The sequence below is a fragment of the Macaca nemestrina genome, chromosome 7 (assembly GCF_043159975.1).
Source record: "Macaca nemestrina isolate mMacNem1 chromosome 7, mMacNem.hap1, whole genome shotgun sequence".
NCBI lineage: Eukaryota > Metazoa > Chordata > Mammalia > Primates > Cercopithecidae > Macaca > Macaca nemestrina.
In genome coordinates this window covers 100,022,540-100,042,316 of record NC_092131.1, presented here as the reverse complement: position 1 = coordinate 100,042,316, position 19,777 = coordinate 100,022,540, and the positions used below count along the sequence as shown (strand labels likewise).

At 38.3% G+C, this 19,777-nt stretch overlaps 1 long non-coding RNA gene across 3 annotated transcripts in view; it reads left to right on the top strand.

The window, feature by feature from the left end:
• Positions 1–19,777, top strand: part of LOC105479334 (uncharacterized) — a 235,602-nt gene that overhangs the window by 66,047 nt on the left and 149,778 nt on the right. For all 3 annotated transcript variants that reach the window (XR_985810.2, XR_985809.2, XR_011626126.1), the window contains one exon: positions 17,593–17,632. This is a non-coding gene — a long non-coding RNA (uncharacterized lncRNA). The remainder of the gene's footprint in view (positions 1–17,592; positions 17,633–19,777) is intronic.

Genomic DNA, 19,777 nt, shown 5'->3' with positions numbered 1-19,777 from the left:
AGGTTTGAAACTGAAATAGAAATTTATATTCCTACTTGCAATATGCAAGTTATTTGGTAGCAATTCTTAAAGTGTGTCTAGAGCCAAATGGCATTGAATTTTTCCGTTACTGATACCCTTTTAATCATGATAATTTATGGAACACCACTGAATTAGGTAGTGGGGATGCTAGATTAGACAAGATAAAATTCCTGTTAATGGGAAGCTCATACCACAATATTTTACCCAAGCTGAGATAGTTTCTATTAGTTCCCTAGCAAGCACTTTTTTTTTCATAGAGAAAAATGTAAACTTAGGTTGCACAGTTTCTTTTCTTTTTAAAGATACCTATTCTCCATTTTAATCTAAGGAATTCAATAGAGAGGAGGGACATTAAAGAGGGTAAATTTTGTATCCTACTATATTCCTGCAATGCTCACTAGTTTAGCTGGATAGTCCTGTTTCATAACATTGGTCCTCTATTTCTTGCTGGAGTAATAATGGCTGAGAAGTAACTGTTGTCTAATAAAGAAGGACGTACAGGAATACTGCGACCTGGCCTCATTTTGTTTTTGCTGGCACACAAAGATTATGGGTGTGACAAGCAGCAAATTATAAGGGAGAGTGATTCCATAGCTCCAGATCATAGAATATTCTCCAGCAAGAAAGTATTGGACATGACCAACTGCGAGGCACTTTTCTCTATTTTACATCCTTATTTAAAAAATAATGCTACTCATTACCTACGAAATCAATCAAGAATCCATGGCATGACATTTAAGGCCATTAAACAAAATTCCTGTTAATGGGAAGCTCATACCCTAATATTTTACCCAAGCTGAGATCACTTCTATTAGTTCCCTAGCAAGCCACGTTCTTCCTCCAATCTTGTCTACCATTAACAACCGATTCCTATGACCAAGTTCCAGCTTCGAGCTGTTTGTTAAGCAAAACAATCCTTTTTAATAAAAACAAAACCTTATACAGAACTTCAAAATATAACAGACAAATGCAAAATTGGTCTGGTTAAGAATGGTGGAGGATTCAGAACTTGAATGCCTTGTCTTCTTTGTGCTTTGGCCACACAGGCACTTATTCCAAATTCCAGACTGTTCTGACTAGTCTCAGTGTTTCATTTTTGTCTATTTCTTTGACTTTGTCTATGGATTTTTATTGTTGTTTTTGCTTGGAATGATCTTCTCTAGCATCTTGTGTGCAAATCCATCTCCAATCTAAATTCTTTGTCTTCCAGGAAACTCTTCATAATTTGCTCCACTTGAAGCCAAGCTAGACCTCCTCTGTGTTTCCAGTGGTAGTATTCAGGGAAGGTTGTTGTACTGTATTGTGAACCATCTTGAAGTCAGGGACTTCCTGTCTATCTCTGTACCATCATGTTTTGGACTATTAGGTATACAACGATTTTACCACTTTTTCAAAGAGAACAGCATTTACCCTGATATAGGTTTTTGGTGGTTTTCTCTGGATACAGGTGAAGATTTTCCAAATTTATTTCCATATTTCTACCACATGGTGTTATTTTTATTTTCCCTTGAGGCTCCACTCAAATGCTACATCACAAATAAAATATTTCTTGAATCTTCCCAGATGAAAGTAATGTCAACTTCCACTGAATGCTCTAAAACACACTTTCTGTCCCTCTCTGCATTTTCTAGCTTCTGTTATACAGCCATATACATGTCTTATATTCCACCCAATATTGCAAGTTACTTAAGAAAAGGTCTATGTTAAAGAACTATAAGAGTATCTAATCTACAGTGAAATCAAACATGGCTTCAAACCCAGGTTTCAAATCTGGGTGACCCTGAGCAAAAGACTTGACCTCTCTTTGAATCTCAGTCTTCTCACTGTGAAATGAGGCTAACAATGTCTCCTTCAGAGATTTTTTTGGTGAAGATTAAATTCAACAAGATTAAAGTATCTTACAAACCTTGAGCATTCAAAATATAAATTCCATCTCCCAGATTAATTTTGAGACTTTACTGGAAACTAGTATCGTCCCTTGTATGAAGTGTATGCTAATTAATGTTTATTTGCATGTTGAATTAGGCCAGAGAAATTACTATTCTAGTATATATTAATGAAAGTTACGTGGAAAAAAATTGTTCTGCTGATAAGAAGTTTGGGAAGTGTTGAATTTTATCTGAATAATTTTTTTAAAGGAATTAAGCATTTGTTTAGTTTTCTAAAGTGAATTATTTGACTCTTTCCTCACAGAGAATCTCACAGGGCAAGTGCTCTTTGCAACAGAGGTTGGGTAATACACAAACAAGGTACTGGTCCTAAAGGAAGTGGAAGGATAGCTTGTGTCTAGGCTGGCAGGCTGTACAGACTCCAAAGGTTGGTATTACCAAGGTAGATTCACCAAGGCCCACAGTCTAATCTTATAGGCTCTTAAAGTTGGCTTGTCTTCCAAATGTGGTTTGGAAGCCCACAGAGTGCTCTTGTATAATAGCATTCATCCCAATCATGTTAAAGAAGTTACTGTACATAGATGGCTTAGAAGAGTGCCTGGCACTGAAGATTTACATACACTTTTAACGTGCACATTTTGTTCTCTCATTCACTAGATTGTGCATTTTCTTTACTTTTTTTGTGCATTAGGAAATAGAAATTCAATTCAATTCAACATACAAATAAAATTAATTGAGCGTATACTTCATACAAGGAACTGTACTAGGTTCTAGGGAAGTCTCAACATTAATCTGGGGAATGGGAAATTGAGTTTCAATTTCCTAATATGGGTTCCTCTCGTGGACTGACTCACATTAACCAAGCTTAGAGACTGATAAATAAACATCAATGTGAATTTGATAATTTGCCATGAACACTCTTATTTCCAGTAGAATACACAGATGAACTGGCCTGATTACATAATTTCTCCACCCATCTCCACGATGGGCTGATGCACAGAAAAGTCAAATTATAATTAGAAGACTTTGTGATAAGTCTGAATTAGGAAAAGTAGAAAATTACTTAATTGATTTTAAGAGGTGTCCCTCAGCTAAGCCCTCCATCCTTTCTTCCTTTCTTCTCTTTTCCTCATCTATCCATCCAACAAATACTTCTGGAAAACCAGCTAGATGAGGCAGTTATAGCAGAGAGATCTGGGAAAGACTACCTATTTTTCAAATGACAAATGATCTGTTTGCTAGCCACGTGACCTCAGGGAAGTTATTTAACGTCTTAATGTTGCAGAATTCTCTTGTGTAATAGCACTTGTCTCAACCAGGTTAAAGAAGTTACTGTCTTTATAGCAGCATGATTTATAATCCTTTGGGTATATACCCAGTAATGGGATGGCTGGGTCATATGGTACATCTAGTTCTAGATCCTTGAGGAATTGCCATACTGTTTTCCATAATGGTTGAACTAGTTTACAATCCCACCAACAGTGTAAAAGTGTTCCTATTTCTCCACACATATGTTTATTGCGGCACTATTCACAATAGCAAAGACTTGGAATCAACCCAAATGTCCATCAGTGACAGACTGGATTAAGAAAATGTGGCACATATACACCATGGAATACTATGCAGCCATAAAAAAGGATGAGTTTGTGTCCTTTGTAGGGACATGGATGCAGCTGGAAACCATCATTCTTAGCAAACTATCACAAGAACAGAAAACCAAACACCGCATGTTCTCACTCATAGGTGGGAACTGAACAATGAGATCACTTGGACTCGGGAAGGGGAACATCACACACCGGGGCCTATCATAGGGAGGGGGGAGGGGGGAGGGGGGAGGGGGGAGGGATTGCATTGGGAGTCATACCTGATGTAAATGACGAGTTGATGGGTGCTGACGAGTTGATGGGTGCAGCACAGCAACATGACACAAGTATACATATGTAACAAACCTGCACGTTATGCACATGTACCCTAGAACTTAAAGTATAATAATAATAATGATAATAAATAAATAAATAGATAAGAAGTTACTGTATGTAGATGGCTTAGAAGAGTGCCTGGCACTGATGATTTACATATCTCTTTAACACACTACTTTCATCTTCTCATTCACTAGGTTGTGCATTTTTCTTACTTTTTTAATGCATTGCAAAGTTGAGTTTCAAAATGATTAATTACTTTGCCCTAGGTCATATGGGGTTAGTAAGTGGCTGAGCTTGAACAGGACCAAAAAGTAAATACACTGTTTATTTTAGAAAATCATGGATTTTGGCACTCTAGGGGAAAAAAAAATAAAACATAATAGTTATGCAGACTCTCATTTCTCTTTAAAAAAGTCTAAGCCTTAAGAGATACAGAGTGGACCCTAGTTTCTTTCTATATCATCAACTTCTGATTGATTTTGTCATTTTCCGTATTTATCTCCTGTAATTTGGAATTTCCTCAAATGATACCCTAACAAATTAGATCAATTTTCTTCTGAAATATGTTTTTAAAAGACATTACAGTCATCCCAGACTCAGTTCTTAGTTATGAAATAGTGTATTTGGCAGTTTCCATTGCTTCTGGTTGTGATCAGATTGAATTTCAGACAGTCATCTTTAAGCTATGCCCTAATTAAGATGAATAGATACTGTCAGATGGCCTGTTTAATCAGTTTCCCATCTGGCATAATTATGTTTATGGGTAGGACCTGCTTTTGCTTGGTTTGGGCAATAGCTAAAACCAACAGAACAAGGCAATCACATCTCCTAAGTTAAGACCAGGGCTCACTCTTTATCTTTAATCTTAGCTGGGCAATCACATTTTCAAACCTGCAGAATATGCTTAGTGTGTACTTGCACTGCAGGGCCCCATTAGGCTCATGGCATCCATCTATCCATCTATTCATGCTTACTTTCATTCATTCCATTCCAGTAATTACCCCCTGAACACCTCAGGTGTGCTAGGCTCTCTATGTCCCAGATCAAACTATCATGAAAAAGAGATCATTCCTGATCTCAAGAAGCTCTTGGTGTAATGGAAAAAGTCTCAAAAGCATATGGATCTTAAACATGAAACCTAATGCTATTTATTTATTATTTTAAAATTTGTATTTTTAATTTTTGTGGGTACATAGTAAGTGTATATATTTCAGGGGTACATGAGATATTTTGATACAGGCATACAATGTGTAATAATCACATAAGGGTAAACGGGGTATTCATCACCTCAAGCATTTATCCTTTCTTTGTGTTACAAACAATCCAATTATACAATTTTAGTTTTTTCAAAATATACAAAAAATTATTGCTGACTGTAGTCACCAGTTGTGTTACAAAATACTGTATCTTCTTCACTACAGCTAATTATATTTGTGTACACATTAAATATCTCCACTTCCCCCAACCCCACAACACTTTCTAGCATCTAGTTACCATCATTCTACTCTCTATCTCCATGAGTTCAATTGTTTTAATTTCTAGCTTCCACAAATAATTTAGAAAAGGCAAAGTATGTCTGTCCCTAGCTTATTTCACTTAACACAGTTTCCTCCCCTCCAGTTCCCTCTACGTTATTGTAAATGACAGGCTCACATTTTTTTTATGGCTGAATACTACTCCGTTTTGTGTATGTACCACACTTTCTTTATTCATTCACCTGTTGATGGACACTTAAGTTACTTCCAAATCTTGCTTATTGTTAATATCTGCTGCAATAAACACGGGAGTGCAGATATATCTTCAATATACTGATTTCCTTTCTTTTGGGTATATACCTAGCAGTGGATCGCTGGATCATATGGTAGATCTATTTTTAGTTTTTTGAGGAGCTCCCAAACTGTTCTCTATAGTGGTTGTACTAGTTTACATTCCCACTGACAGTGTATGCCGGTTCCCTTTTCTTCCCATCCTCACCAGCATTTACTGCTTGTCTTTTGGATAAAAGTCATTTTAACTGGGGTGAGATGGTATCTCATTGTAGTTTTGATTTGCATTTCTATGATAGTCAGTGATGTTGAGAACCTTTTGATATGACTGCTTGCCATTTGCATATCTTTTCTTGAGATATGGCTATTCAGATTTTTTGCCCATTTTAAAATTGGATTATTAGATTTTTTTCCTATTGAGTCGTTTGAGCTCCTTATATATACTGGTTATTAATTTTTGTCAGATGGAGAGTTTGTGAGTATTTTCTCCCATCTGTCAGTTGTCTCTTCACTTTGTTGACTGTATCCTTTGCTGTGCCAAACTTTTTAAATTTGATATGATCCCATTTGTTCATTTCTGCTTTGGTTACCTGTGCTTGTGAGGTATTACTCAAGAAATCTTTGCCTAGTCCAATGTCCTAGAGAGTTTTCCCAATGTTTTCTTGTAGTAGACTCATAGATTGAGGTCTTAGATTTAAGTCTTTAATCCATTTTGATTTGATTTTTGTATGTGGCCAAGAGATAGGGATCTAGCTTCATTCTTCTGCATATGGAGATCCAGTTTCGCCAGCATCATTTATTGAAGAGACTGTCTTTTCCCAATATGTGTTCTTGGTACCTTTGTCAAAAATGAGTTCACCGTAAATGTATGTATATTTTTCTGGGTTCTCTCTTCTATTCCATTGGTCTATGTGTCTGTTTTTATGCCAGTACCATGCTATTTTGGTTTCTACAGCTCTGTAGTATAATTTGAAGTCAGGTAATGTGATTCCTCATTGTATTCTTTTTCTTTTCTTTCTTTCTTTTCTTTTATTATTATTATTATTATTATTTTTAATTAATTAATTTATTTTTTTTGAGACGGAGTCTTGCTCTGTCGCCTGGGCTGGAGTGCAGTGGCCGGATCTCAGCTCACTGCAAGCTCCGCCTCCCAGGTTTACGCCATTCTTCTGCCTCAGCCTCCCTTGTAGCTGGGACTACAGGCGCCGACCACCTCGCCCGGCTAGTTTTTTTTTTTTGTATTTTTTAGTAGAGACGGGGTTTCACCGTGTTAGCCAGGATGGTCTCGATCTCCTGACCTCGTGATCCGCCCGTCTAGGCCTCCCAAAGTGCTGGGATTACAGGATTGAGCCACCGCGCCCGGCCATTTTTTATTATTTTTTAATGGAGTCTTGCTCTATCGCCCAGACTAGAGTACAGTGGCACAATCTCGGCTCATTGCAACCTCTACCTTCCCGGTTCAAGTGATTCTCATGCCTCAGCCTCCTGAGTAGGTGGGATTACAGGCACCTGCCACAATGCCCAGCTGATTTTTTTTTTTTTTTTTTGTATTTTTAGTAGGGACAGGGTTTCACCATGTTGTCCAGGCTGGTCTGAAACTCCTGACCTCAAGTGATCCTCCTACCTCTACCTCCCAAAGTGCTGGGATTATAGGCATGAGCCACCACCCCCAGCCTCCTCGTTGTATTCTTTTTGCTCAGGATAGCTTTGGTTATTCTGGGTCTTTTGTGGTTCCATATAAATGTTAAGTTTTTTTTCTATTTATGTTAAGAATGTATTTTGAAAGGGACTGCATTGAATCTGTAGATTGCTTTGGGTAGTATAGACATTTTAACAATATTGATTCTTCTAATCCATGAATATAATTTTTTTTTCCATTTTTTGTGTTCTTTTCAATTTCCTTCATAAATATTTTACAATTTTCCTGGTAGAGATCTTTCACTTTATTTAATTTTATTCATAGCTACTTGAGATTACTTTCTTGATTTCTTTTTCATATTATTTACTGCTGGCATATAAAAATGGTATTGATTTTTTAGTGTGTTAATTTTGTGTCCTACAACTTTACTGAATTTGTTTGTCAGATCTAATAGTTATTTGATAGAGTCTTTAGGTTTTCCCAAATATAAGATTGTATCTTCTGCAAACAAGGATAATTTGACTTCTTCCTTTCCTATTTGGATGCCTTTTATTTCTTTTTCTTGTGTAATTACTGTATCCAGGGCTTCCAGTGCTATGTTGAATAACAACAGTGACAGTGAGCATCCTTGTCTTGTTCCAAATCTTAGAGAAAAGGCATTCAGTTTTTCCCCCATTCAGTATGATACTGGCTGTGGGTCTGTCATGTTGACTTTTATTCTGTTGAGGTATGTTCCTTCTGTATGCATTTTTTGTGAGTTTTTATCATGAAGTGATGTTGAATTTTATCAAATGCTTTTTCAGCATCAATTGAAATGATCATAAGTTTTTTATCCTTCATTCTATTGATATGCTATATCACACTGATTGATTTGCATATGTTGAAATATTCTTGCATCCCGGGGATAAATCCTACTTGGTCATGATGAATGATCTTTCTAATGTGTTTTTGAATTTGATTTGCTAGTATTTCATTCATGATTTTTGCATCAATGTTCACTGGGATATTGGCCTGTTCTTTTCTTTTTTTGATGTGTCTTTGTTTTTGGTATCAGGGTCATACTGGCCTCATAGAATGAATTTAGAAGTATTCTCTCCTCCTCTATTTTTCAGAATAGTATGAGTAGGAGTGGTATTAGTTCTTTTTTAAATGTTTGGTAAAATTCAGCAATGAAGCCTTCGGGTCCTGGGCTTTTCTTTGCTGAGATAATTTTTATTATGGCTTTGATTTCATAACTTGTTATTAGTCTGTTCAGGTTTTGGATTTCTTCATGGTTCAATCTTGGTAGGTTATATGTGTCCAGGAATTTATTCATTTCTTCTAGGTTCTCCAATTTACTGGCATGTAATTGCTCTTACAGGCCTCTAAAAATCCTTTGAATTTTTGTCATATTGATTGTAATGTCTCCTTTTTAATCTCTCATTTTATTTATTTGGGTCTTCTATTTTCTTAGTATGGTTAAAGGTTTGTCAGATTTGTTTCTCTTTTCAAAAAAATCAACTTTTTGTTTCATTAATCTTTTGTGTTGTTTTCTTCATTTCAATTTCGTTTATTTCTGCTTTGTATTTATAATCTCTCTTCTTGTACTAATTTTGGGCTTGATTTGCTCTTGCTTTTCTAGTTCTTTAAGATGCATAGTTAGGTTTTATATTTGAAAATTTTCTAATTTTTTGATGTAGGTGCTTATAGCTATAAACTTTCCTCTTAGTAAAGTATACAGCTTGTGCTATACCCTGTAGACTCTGGTATGTTTTGTTTCCATTATGGTCTGTTTCAAGAAAATTTTAAAATGTCCTTCTTAATTTCCATGTTCTTAGTGTTCATTCAGGAGCATATGAATTTCCATGTGTTTGTATAGTTTCCAAAATTCCTGTTGTTATTGATTTCTAGTTTTATTCCACTGTGGTTAAAGAAGACACTTGATATAATTTCATTTTTTTATTTTTAAAAAACATATTTTGTGGCCTAACATATCTTCTATCCTCAAGAATAATCTATGTGCTGAGAAGAAGAATTTATATTCTGAAGCCATTGGATAAAATGTTTGCTAAATATCTATTAGGTCCATTTGATCTGATCTATAGTGTAGATTAAGTTTGATGTTTTTTTGGTTCATTTTCTGTCTGGATGATCTAACCAGTGCTGAAAATGAGTTGTTTAAGTCTCCACCTGTTATTGTATTGGGGTATATATCTTTCTTTAGCTCTAGTAATATTTGCTTTATATATCTGGGTGCTCCAGTGTTGGGCACATAGACATTTATAATTATTATATCCTTTTGCTGAATTGACCACATTATTATATAATGACCTTCTTTGTCTCTTCTTACAGTTTTTGTCTTGAAATCTATTTTGTCTAGTGTAAATATAGATGCTTGTGCTTCTTTTTGGTTTCCATTTGCGTGGGATGTCTTTTTCTATCCTCTGTTTTCAGGCTATGTGTTTCCTTGACTGCTGGGTCTTGTTTTTATTTTTTTAATTTTTATTATTTTTATTTTTTTTAATCCATTCAGCCACTCTATGTCTTTTGATTAAAGAGCTTAGTTCATTTACTTTTCCTTTTCTCCTCTCAAGTTCCAGTAGAATGAAAGTTTAGTGCATTTACATTCAAAGTTATTATCGATAATAATAATATCGATTACTCCTGCCACACCTACTCCTCTCTTCTTAAAATCCTTCATTGGCTCTCCATTGTAGAAAGGATGAAGTTCAGCTCCTTAGTATGGCACAAAAGACTCCCCACAATATGCTTTCTGTCTACTCCTGTAGCTTGATCTTCTGCCACCCCACAATTTTTGTGCCCTGTACTTGAGCTACACCTATTTACCTGTCCCTGAGCAAGCTTTGTTGAGCTTTGCCTTCTTGATTTTGCCTGTACCACTTACCCACCCACACCTCCTGACCAGCCATGGTCCTTCACACTATAGTTGAAACTTCACATTTTCCCCCAATTCTCCACTCACAAGCAGAGTTGATCTGCAGACTTGTGGCTACCACTATGCCTAGAATATAAATTTATATAGCACTTGTTACACTCTTATACCTAATGGTTTCTAGGTCTGTTTTGTCTTTCCAATGGACTATAGTTTGTTGAGTGAAGGCATGGTTTATTGTCTTTTTCAACACTATGTCTCCATTTCTTGCTCAGTATGTGTGTGAACTATAGAAGGCACTCTTTATATAATGGTGATTAATATATGTCAACTATAAGCCAATATGTAGGAGATTTTTTTTTTCTTTATGAGAAAGCAAATTCTCGGAACTTTGGAAACTAATCATGTACTGGGAATATTGACTTCTCAGCCTATGTTTGCTGTGTTCACCCTGAGATTGAGACCAAGCTGGGCATGTCTTGAAGATCAGATAAGTAGAACACTAGGTATTCTTAGAAAACAGATTGCCTCAAAGGAAGAGTTACAAATTTATTCTTAGGAAAACTGGGAAAATCAGAGAGGAAGAGTGATTTTGAATACAATGCAGTGCCTCCTATTCTATGAAGTAAATAATAACAGAGCTTACTGGAATTTATATAAGAGTTTCAGAGGCATTTTTTTTTTTAGCAAAGAAAGGCCTTCATAGGGGTGGAAAAATAATTGTTATACTTACTTGGATAACACTGTTGAAACACATGTAGGAGAGACATATTGGCTTAATCAGGAAGCCAGGCAAGCCTAAAGCTAGAGAGAGAGGAGAGAGAGAGAGAGAGACACTAAAGAGAGACACTAAAGAGAGAGAGGAAGAAGAGGGAGAGAAAGAGAAACATGAAAGAGAGAGAGAGATACAGGAGACGAAAGCTTATCTGCAGGGCCAAATAGGCAGATAAGGATTTGAGAAACGTGGTGGGTATGTGGAAACTGAGCCATGAAAAATGTCCTTCAGGATCCCCTGAATTATTTGGGAGAAGGTTTTGTTTCTTCAAAATGAGAGAAAAGCAGAAGCAAAAAAATGCTATTTTTTTTTTAAGTGCCTACTACCCTACTTTTTACATATCTTTCCTGTCCCTTTGGTGTGTGCTTGGAAAACAAAATGACACAAAGCTAGACATGATGTGGTCCTTGCCAGTTGATGGACTGGGACATGAATAGGTAAAAAGGTAACCATACAGGACTACCTTAGGAGTTTAGGAGAAAGATGTCTTCTCCTTTCTAGCTCAAACCTCCTGGCAGATGACTTTTAGGATTTAATAGTGCCAAAGGGGACCATAGGGACCTGGAACTAACACCAGAAGTGAGTGTGTGGCAGAAAGAAGTCAGAGTTACTGGGCAATATGTGGACCCAGGAGCTACTATTTTGTCTCAAGGGAAAGCTAAAGATGGGAAAAAATAATTCCTTTTCACAAGGCTTAACTTTGCATCGGCATGTGCCATTGTTGGCATCTGACAAGTGGCTAATTTGCAAGGTTGGGTTAAAAATTAAGGTAATTTAGTTTTCTTTCACTTGAAAAGTTCAGGTGAATGGGAAATAATAAAGGTGTGGGTCACATGGCAGCCCAAACAGACCCGGTGCAAAACAGAAACAGTGAGGACTGCTTACACTGTTGACTTGAGAGAATGTCTTCACAGGTCTAATTGGGAGTTGTGTGCCTAATATTGACAATACAATGACATTGGCCTCAGTTTAACTGGAAAGGAAAGAGTGGGAATTCACCTTCAAGATTCTCTTTGGTTTAATCACTCTGGCCACAGCATTTCCTGCTCAACTAGATGGTGAAAAGAGTCTACCAGCAATTCCTGGCATCTGACACATAAAAATAAAAGTCAGGGCCGGGTGTGGTGGCTCACGCCTGTAATCCCAGCACTTTGGGAGACAGAGGTGGGTGAATCACGAGGTCAAGAGTTCAAGACCAGCCTGACCAAGATGGTGAAACCCCATCTCTACTAAAAATACAAAAAAAAAAAAAAAAAAAAAGCTGGGGGTGGTGGCAGGCACCTATAATCCTAGTTACTCAGGAGGCTGAGGCAGAGAATTGCTTGAACCTGGGAGACAGAGGTTGCAGTGAGCCGAGATCACGCCACACCAATGCACTCTAGCCTGGGTGACAGAGCAAGACTGAGTATCAAAAAAAAAAAAAAAAAAAAAAAAAAAAAAAGAAAGAAAGAAAAAAAGAAAGAAAAAATCAGGCCATTTAACGGGGATTGATTTTAAAAAACCAAACCACCACCACGACCACCACTGCCATCACCCTCAGAAAGACCTAAAAACGTGCACCTAAAACACAGAGCCTATCTGGATAGTTAGGAAATCACAGCATCATGTTCTTTATGAGCAGAGAGGAGCTGCCAAGTTCATTCAATCCAGTGCCCTCATTTTATAAGTGGTAGATCCAGAGAAGGGATGGAGTTTTGATTTAAATAATTCACTAGGTTGTTTGCTACCTCTCAGTCTGAGTAGAGTAACTATCAGGAAAACAGTCTCCGGATGAAGGTTACAGCCTGGTGGGAAAGATTGTGCAGTAATTTTTTGGTTTCCTCAGGATACAAATGATTTAACTAAGACAGTAGCGCCATGCTTAACTTTTATCAATGGCAAAAATTCTCAGAAGTTTCAGCTCACTCATTTTTCTTTTCTTTCTTTTTAGAGACAGAATCTTACTGTCACCCAGGCTAGAGTGCAGTGCCACAATCATAGCTTGATGGAGCATCAAAGTCCTGGGTAAAGTGATCCTCCCACCTTAGCCTCCTGAGTAGCTGGGACTATACAAGCGTACATCACTGTGCTGGCTAATTTTTAATATTTTTTGTAGAGACAGAGTCTCACAATGTTTTCCAGACTAATAATTCATTTTTCTTGCTAGTTTTTATTCAGTTCTCAGTTTGAGAGGACTTAATGCTGCAAAAGTTTGGATAACACCTGCCATCCTCTTAGTGGGCATTTATCATTTTCCAAGTCCTTTTTTCACTTGAGGAACTGTTTCTTATGTCTACCATGGTGGTTCTGGTGAAGGCTGTAAATCACAGTGCTTGTGGGGCATCAAATGACCTGCGTAGATCAATCCCAATGTTCAATCAACTTTGTTGGTTGGCTTAGTGATGGGTTTAGGATACAATTCTGGCCAATCATGGAACCTGCTGAAATTTTTTCTTGCTGGAGCTAGAGGAAGGACACTATGTTTCCCTGGTCATGAAGCTGAAGGGTGCACACTTAGATCTACTTTCGTTAATAGTTCAGCACTGAGGAGCAGCTGGCAATAAGATGCAGAAAAGACAGACCAAAAAAAAGAAACAGGGAGTTGTTAGTATTGGAGGCCCATATTCAGTTATCCTGGAGGCTGTGTTCCCACCCTTCCCTTTTGTAGGCTTGCTTATGGGTGACCCCAAATTCTCCTCTCTGGCCTAAGTAAGCCAATTTCAGTTGACTTTCGGTCATTGTCATATAAATTAACAGAAGTGTCCTAATACTTTCCATTCTTCCCCTCTGTCCTTGATTGTCCCCTATATTTGAGTCATTAAGTCTGTTGTAGGCAAAACAATGTCCCCCCACCACCAAGATGTTCAATTCTTTGTGAATATGCAACTTTAAATGGCAAAAAATGACTTTGCAGATGTGGCTAAATTAAAGATCCTGAGATGGAGAGATTATCCTGGATTATCTGGGTGGACCCACTGTAATCACAGTGTCCTTATAGGGAAACAGGGAGGCAGGAGAGTTAGGGGAGATGTGAGGATAGAAGTAGAGGTTGGAGTGATGCAGCCATGAGTGAAGGAACGTGGGCAGCCTCTAGAATCTAGGAAACGCAAAGGGATGGTTCTTTCCCAGAGCCTAGAGGAATCAGCCCTGCTGATATCTTGACTTTAGTGTTTGTGGTAATTTGTTTTGGTAGCAATAGGTAACTATATACAATCATTAAAATTGTTGAGTATCACACCAACCCCCCTGAACTGTTTTTCTCTAAGCTCTGTCCTGCCTGGGCTTTGCCAAGATCTCACCACACATATTGGGCTGGCCACCTATATAATAAAATCTGAAGGTTTCCTGTGGTCTTGCAGGATATCTATTTGCTGAAATTCTTTAAATAAGAGATATATATTTTTTTGCATTATGATTTTAGGCTTGGAGTGAATATTCTTTGTGGAAAAACAAACATATTGACTTCAATATATTGAAAATTATTAAATGAGCCCTTTCTCCAAGCAGGTATTGGTGAGGTGGGTTGTGACGAAGCCAGATCTTGAAGGCTCATGCTTTCAGCTATCTATGGGGTGGGGAGAAAGATTCTAAAAAGCCAGAATTCTAAAAGTGAACTCCTAACCTCACGATATCACAAAGCCAGACTTGGTTTCAGCAGCTGGAAGGTGCCAGTGTGCTTATTTTTGTCTCATTATGTTTGCAGTGTACTGAGAGTTTAGTTTTCAGTCTGTGTAATCTTAACAACTTTAAGCGCTCCCAGTTTCCTCATTTGTAAAATGAGGATTAAATTAATATGTAGCTCATTTGGGTTTTATGAGGACAAATGAGATAGTGAAAGCAATTTTGTTAGCACAGTGCTAGATAAGTAGCAAATGTTCATCGAAGTCCAGCAATATGGTGAACTGGGGACCATAGGGACCTGGAACTAACACCAGCAGTGAGTGGGTGGCAGAAAGAAGTCAGATTTACTGGGCAATATGTGGACCCAGGAGCCAACAAGGTTGACCATAATAGGAGGTAATCTAGGCACCCATTTAGTATCAGAGAGGCCCTAGCAAGGGAAACAAGCATGTGGTGGAAATCAGGGATATGAAGCACCGGGTCAACTCTGGGAGAAGGAGTCTCTAGATGGCATGACACACTACTGTGGAAGGTGGCAAGATGGCCTGGATCTCAGCTGTTTGGAAGACAATGATTCAAATAAACCAGGCATAGGCAGCAATGTCAGGGTCCAATGACATAATTAAGGTCCAAGGTGGGAGGACTTGATCTTGAGTGGTCAGGATGAAAGTCCAGTAACTGGGACAGCAATGTTAGTCCAGGATGGGAGTGAACAAAGGAAGCAGCTTGGTGCTAAGTCCCATGGTGTTCAGTGCTTCTTAAATCCTATTGCCTATAGTACTGGTTCCAAAACCTCTAGAGTGGAAGAGGGTGTGGGAACAGGAGGAGAGGTTGAGCTCATCCACGGACATCAAGTGCTTCCAGTTTTGGGGAGAGGAAGGTATAAGATTCTCCCTGGGACCTGAAAGCTTAAGGAGATGAGTAACTCCTCCCTTCTCAGGCCCAGTCCCAAGGAACAAGGCTACTTGCACCAGCAGCATGCTGACAGCAAGACAGCAGAAGCAGGAAGAGAGCCAGCCAGAAGACACCTAGTCTGGCCGGAAGACACATAACCCTGAAGATTTAGAAAGAGGCCATCCGGGTACAACTACATCAGACTAGGACACTTCCTGTTTACATCAAACTAGGATACTTCCTGTTTACACGAGACTATAAAACCTTTGCCCCTCCTCACTTGGGACTGATGCCATTTTAGGCCTCAGCGTGCCTGCACCCAGGCTCTCATTAAAACAACGTGTTGCTCCACACCGCCTTGTGTTGTCTGTTGGCACACTCTCGAGGTTCAAACCGATATAAGGAACTTTACAGAAGACAGTCAGCAACGACAACAACAACAACAAAAAAAACGAAACAACAACAACAAAAAAAACAGACATGTCTTTTATCTTCAGATAAAGAAAACCTATCTTTCTTAAGACTAAACAGGTACAAAGCATTGGGATTATCCACTCCTTCTGAAGGGCAGCAACTCCAAATGATCAAACATTAGCCCTGAGATGGACCCAAAAGATCATATCATACAGCCGCCTCTTTTATAAAATCAGTATTACTCAAAGACTGTTACCTGGACCACCAGTTTCAGCTTCCTTAAAATGGAAAATGCTTGGTCTCTAATTGAGTATCCTAAATCAGACTCAGGGAGTGGGGAATGAGGGTGAGCTAGAAATGTGCATTTTAACCACCTCTCAGGTGATTAGGAACTACAGGTTTTGTGGTTCTTAACTCTGGCTGCCCATTATAATCACCTAGGTATGATATCCTAACCATGGGCCAATTGAACTAGAACTTCTGAGGCTGGGGCTGAGGCTCAGGCAACAGTATGTTAATGAGCAGCCTGTGTTGAGAACTGCTGGCATAGATGGTAGTAAAGTGATTTTCCTAAGGACACTCAATCGAATAGTGGTAGGGCTGGAATGAAAATTCAGTCTTTGTTGAAAAGCAGAAGAAAGTGTGGTCTTTGAAACTGTGTGTACAAGCATCAGAATCAGAGGATTGGAATTGGTGATTTGAGAGGAAGGGCAACTGGTCCAGTGAAAGCAAGGACTGACCTGGAGCTATTGGTTACTTTTGTGTACTGGCCATTACCTGGCATGCCGTGGGAGAGTTTGTGTTTAATCAGGGTGTACTGACAGAAATGAAATGAAATTGCTGCAAGAAAAAGCCACAGCAAAAATAATCCTTAGCATTAGAGTGACCAAAACACTGTCTTGCTATCTGCAAATCCCATAGCCCTGGGTCACCATTCAAATCGATGTGTAGGTATGTACTAAGCTGATTGTGAAGCTGAGGTGGAGAGCTAAAGAGACCAAATGCTAGAGGGTAGATAAGAAATTAAATGTGTATTATATCCTCCTCTTTTTCTGAGTGTATGATTTTGTGTTAGGAAGGCAGGTCCATCTCAACTTAAATATTTACTGTCTTTCAGCGCCTTAGCTCCAGGCACAAATTAAATTCCTAGGCTGCAACAGTGGAAGAATTTAATCTGCTGTATGTTCTAAGGGTGACGCATATTAGGCTTGCTTTGCCTTCTGAATTTCTTCTTTTAGATAAGTGGTACTGGTTGTAGTGTGGACTGTCAGTAGACTTGAGCAGTGAAGGCCCTTCTCTGAAAGTGGCTGCTCCAATCTTCATTTTTGTCACTGCCTTAGTTGTGAGCACTCCTTGATGCTGCCACTATACAGGTGAGAACTGGACACTCAGAGGTTTTTTTGTTTGTTTGTTTGTTTTTTGAGATGGAGTCTCACTCTGTCACCCAGGCTAGAGTGCAGTAGCGCGATCTTGGCTCACTGCAATCTCCGCCTCCTGGGTTCAAGCAATTCTCCTGCGTCAGCCTCCTGAGTAGCTGGGATTGCAGACACCTGCCACTACACCCAGCTAATTTTTGTATTTTTAGTGGATATGCAGTTTCACCATATTGGCCAGGCTGGTCTTGAACTTTTGACCTGAGGTGATCCACCCACCTCAGCCTCCCAAAGTTCTGGGATTACACGTGTGAGCCACCACATGTGGCCTCACTCAGAGGTATTTAGTCCAATCTAATGCTGTTCATTGTAGGATGACTCACTGAAGAGTTAATATATTCTTTTATTTTTCTTTTCTGCTTTCCAGAGAAAGGGACTAGAAAATCCTCCGGATGGGCCTTCAAAGGGTGAGTCGCTTTGGGATGCCAGTTTCTTCCCTGCAGAAGGTGGATGGGGAGCATACAGAATCTTTGCAAGGCAGTTCATTATTATTATGGTGAACAAGTTCAGGCTACCAGAGTATTTCTACTGACTTAGGAAGAGAATAAGATTTCTAGTCTTATGAGAGTCTGAGGCTTCTAGAAGCAATCCATATAGCTATTCTGAAGCAAGTGGATAGTGCCCTGATTGTAGGAAGATCCAGGTGCTTCAGTTCAGGTATTAAGGCATGGCAGGGACTAGAGTGAAGTGAGTGAGGGACCTGCCTTGGGCACCAAGTATTTGTGGCTCCATAAATGTACCAATCAAGATAAATAATTTTGATACAATGTGTTAAAAATAAAAAATAATGCAAAAATGCACTCTGAACAAAATAGCAAAATTTTGAATAAAGACAGGATCAGTAGTCACCATATTGAGCCATACTAGGGCTTAACACAAAAGGAACAATCAGAAATACTGTTTTTTAATAAGATGGAATATGGCAAATGACAAATAATTAAAAAGTGCCACAAATCAGCTCCAGATGAGTTGCAGATCTGAATGTGAATGATAAACAATAAATATTCTGGAAGGAAAAAAAATCCTAATAAACTGGGAGTAAATTTCTTGAACAGAACTCAAAAAGCACTAACCATAAAAAACAAACAAACAAAAAAAGAAACTTGAGAAACTTAACTGTAACAAGATTAGATACTTCTGTTCATCAAAAGGCACTATTAGGAGGACGAAGAAGCCATTCAGAATGGGGAAAATATTTGCAATTCAAATATCTGACATAAGAATTAAATCTCACATATTAAGAGCTCCTGCAAATAAAAATAAGAAGACAGACAACCTAATAAAAACATGAGCAATAGACTTGAACAGGCGTTTCAATCATGTATAGCTAAGTGACAAGCATTTGAAAAATAGCTTATTTTCATTAATTATCAAGGAAATGCAAATTAAAACCTCAGTGTGATACTCCTGTAGCTTGCATTTTCTAGAATTTTATATGAATGGAATCATACAGTATGTACCAGAATGGCTAAATAAGAAAAGCATATAATTCCGAGTGTTGATGAAGAACAACTTGGACTGTCATACACTGCTAGTGGGGGTTTAATATGGTACGAGCAGGATGAGGCAGGTGGATCACAAGGTCATGAGATCAAGACCAGCCTGGCTAACATGGGGAAACCCCGTCTCTACTAAAAATACAAAAAAAAAAAAAAAAAAAAAATTAGCCAGGCGTGGTGGAGGGCACCTGTAGTCCCAGCTACTCAGGAGGCTGAGGCAGAAGAATGGGGTTGCAGTGAGCCGAGATCGTGCCACTGCACTCCAGCCTGGGTGAAAGAGCAAGACTCCATCTCAAAAAATAAATAAATAAATAAATAAAAATTAAAAACTGTTTGATAATATCTTTAAGGCTCACCTAGTACATCCTTCCTGGCCAAGCAATTCCAACAGAAAGGCTTACACATGCTCATCAAAAGACATGCACAAGAATGCTTAACATCCTTAGTTATTACAGAAATGTTAATTAAAACAATAGTTAGATAGCACTGCATACCCATCAGGATGTCTAATAGGTATCTGAGAGAATGGACTCTATCAAGTGTTAATGAGGATGAGGAGCAACTGGAGCTCTCATATACTCTTGGAGGAAATGTACAGTGTCAAAAACAGTTTTAAAGTTTTTTTAAAAAGTTAAACACATAGCTACTATATGACCCATGAATAGGTATTTACCCAAGAGAAATCAAAGCATATGTCCATACAAATGCTTGTACAGAAATGTTCATAGCAGCTTATTTTTTAATAGCCACAAACTGGAAACAACCCCAGTGGCATCAACAGTGAATAGACAAGCAAACTGTGGTGTATCGTTACAGTGGAACACTGTTCAGCATTACAAAGGGAATACACCATTGACACGTAGAACAACATGAATGAATTCCAAAATTATTCTGCTGAGTGAGTAAAAAGTGGCAGACAAAAAAAAAAGCATACATATTGTATGATTCCATACATATAAGATTCTAGATAATGCAACATAGTGATAGCAGATTGGTGATTGTTTAGGGATTGGGGATTGTAGGAATAGGTGGGGATGGGGGAGGAATGACAAA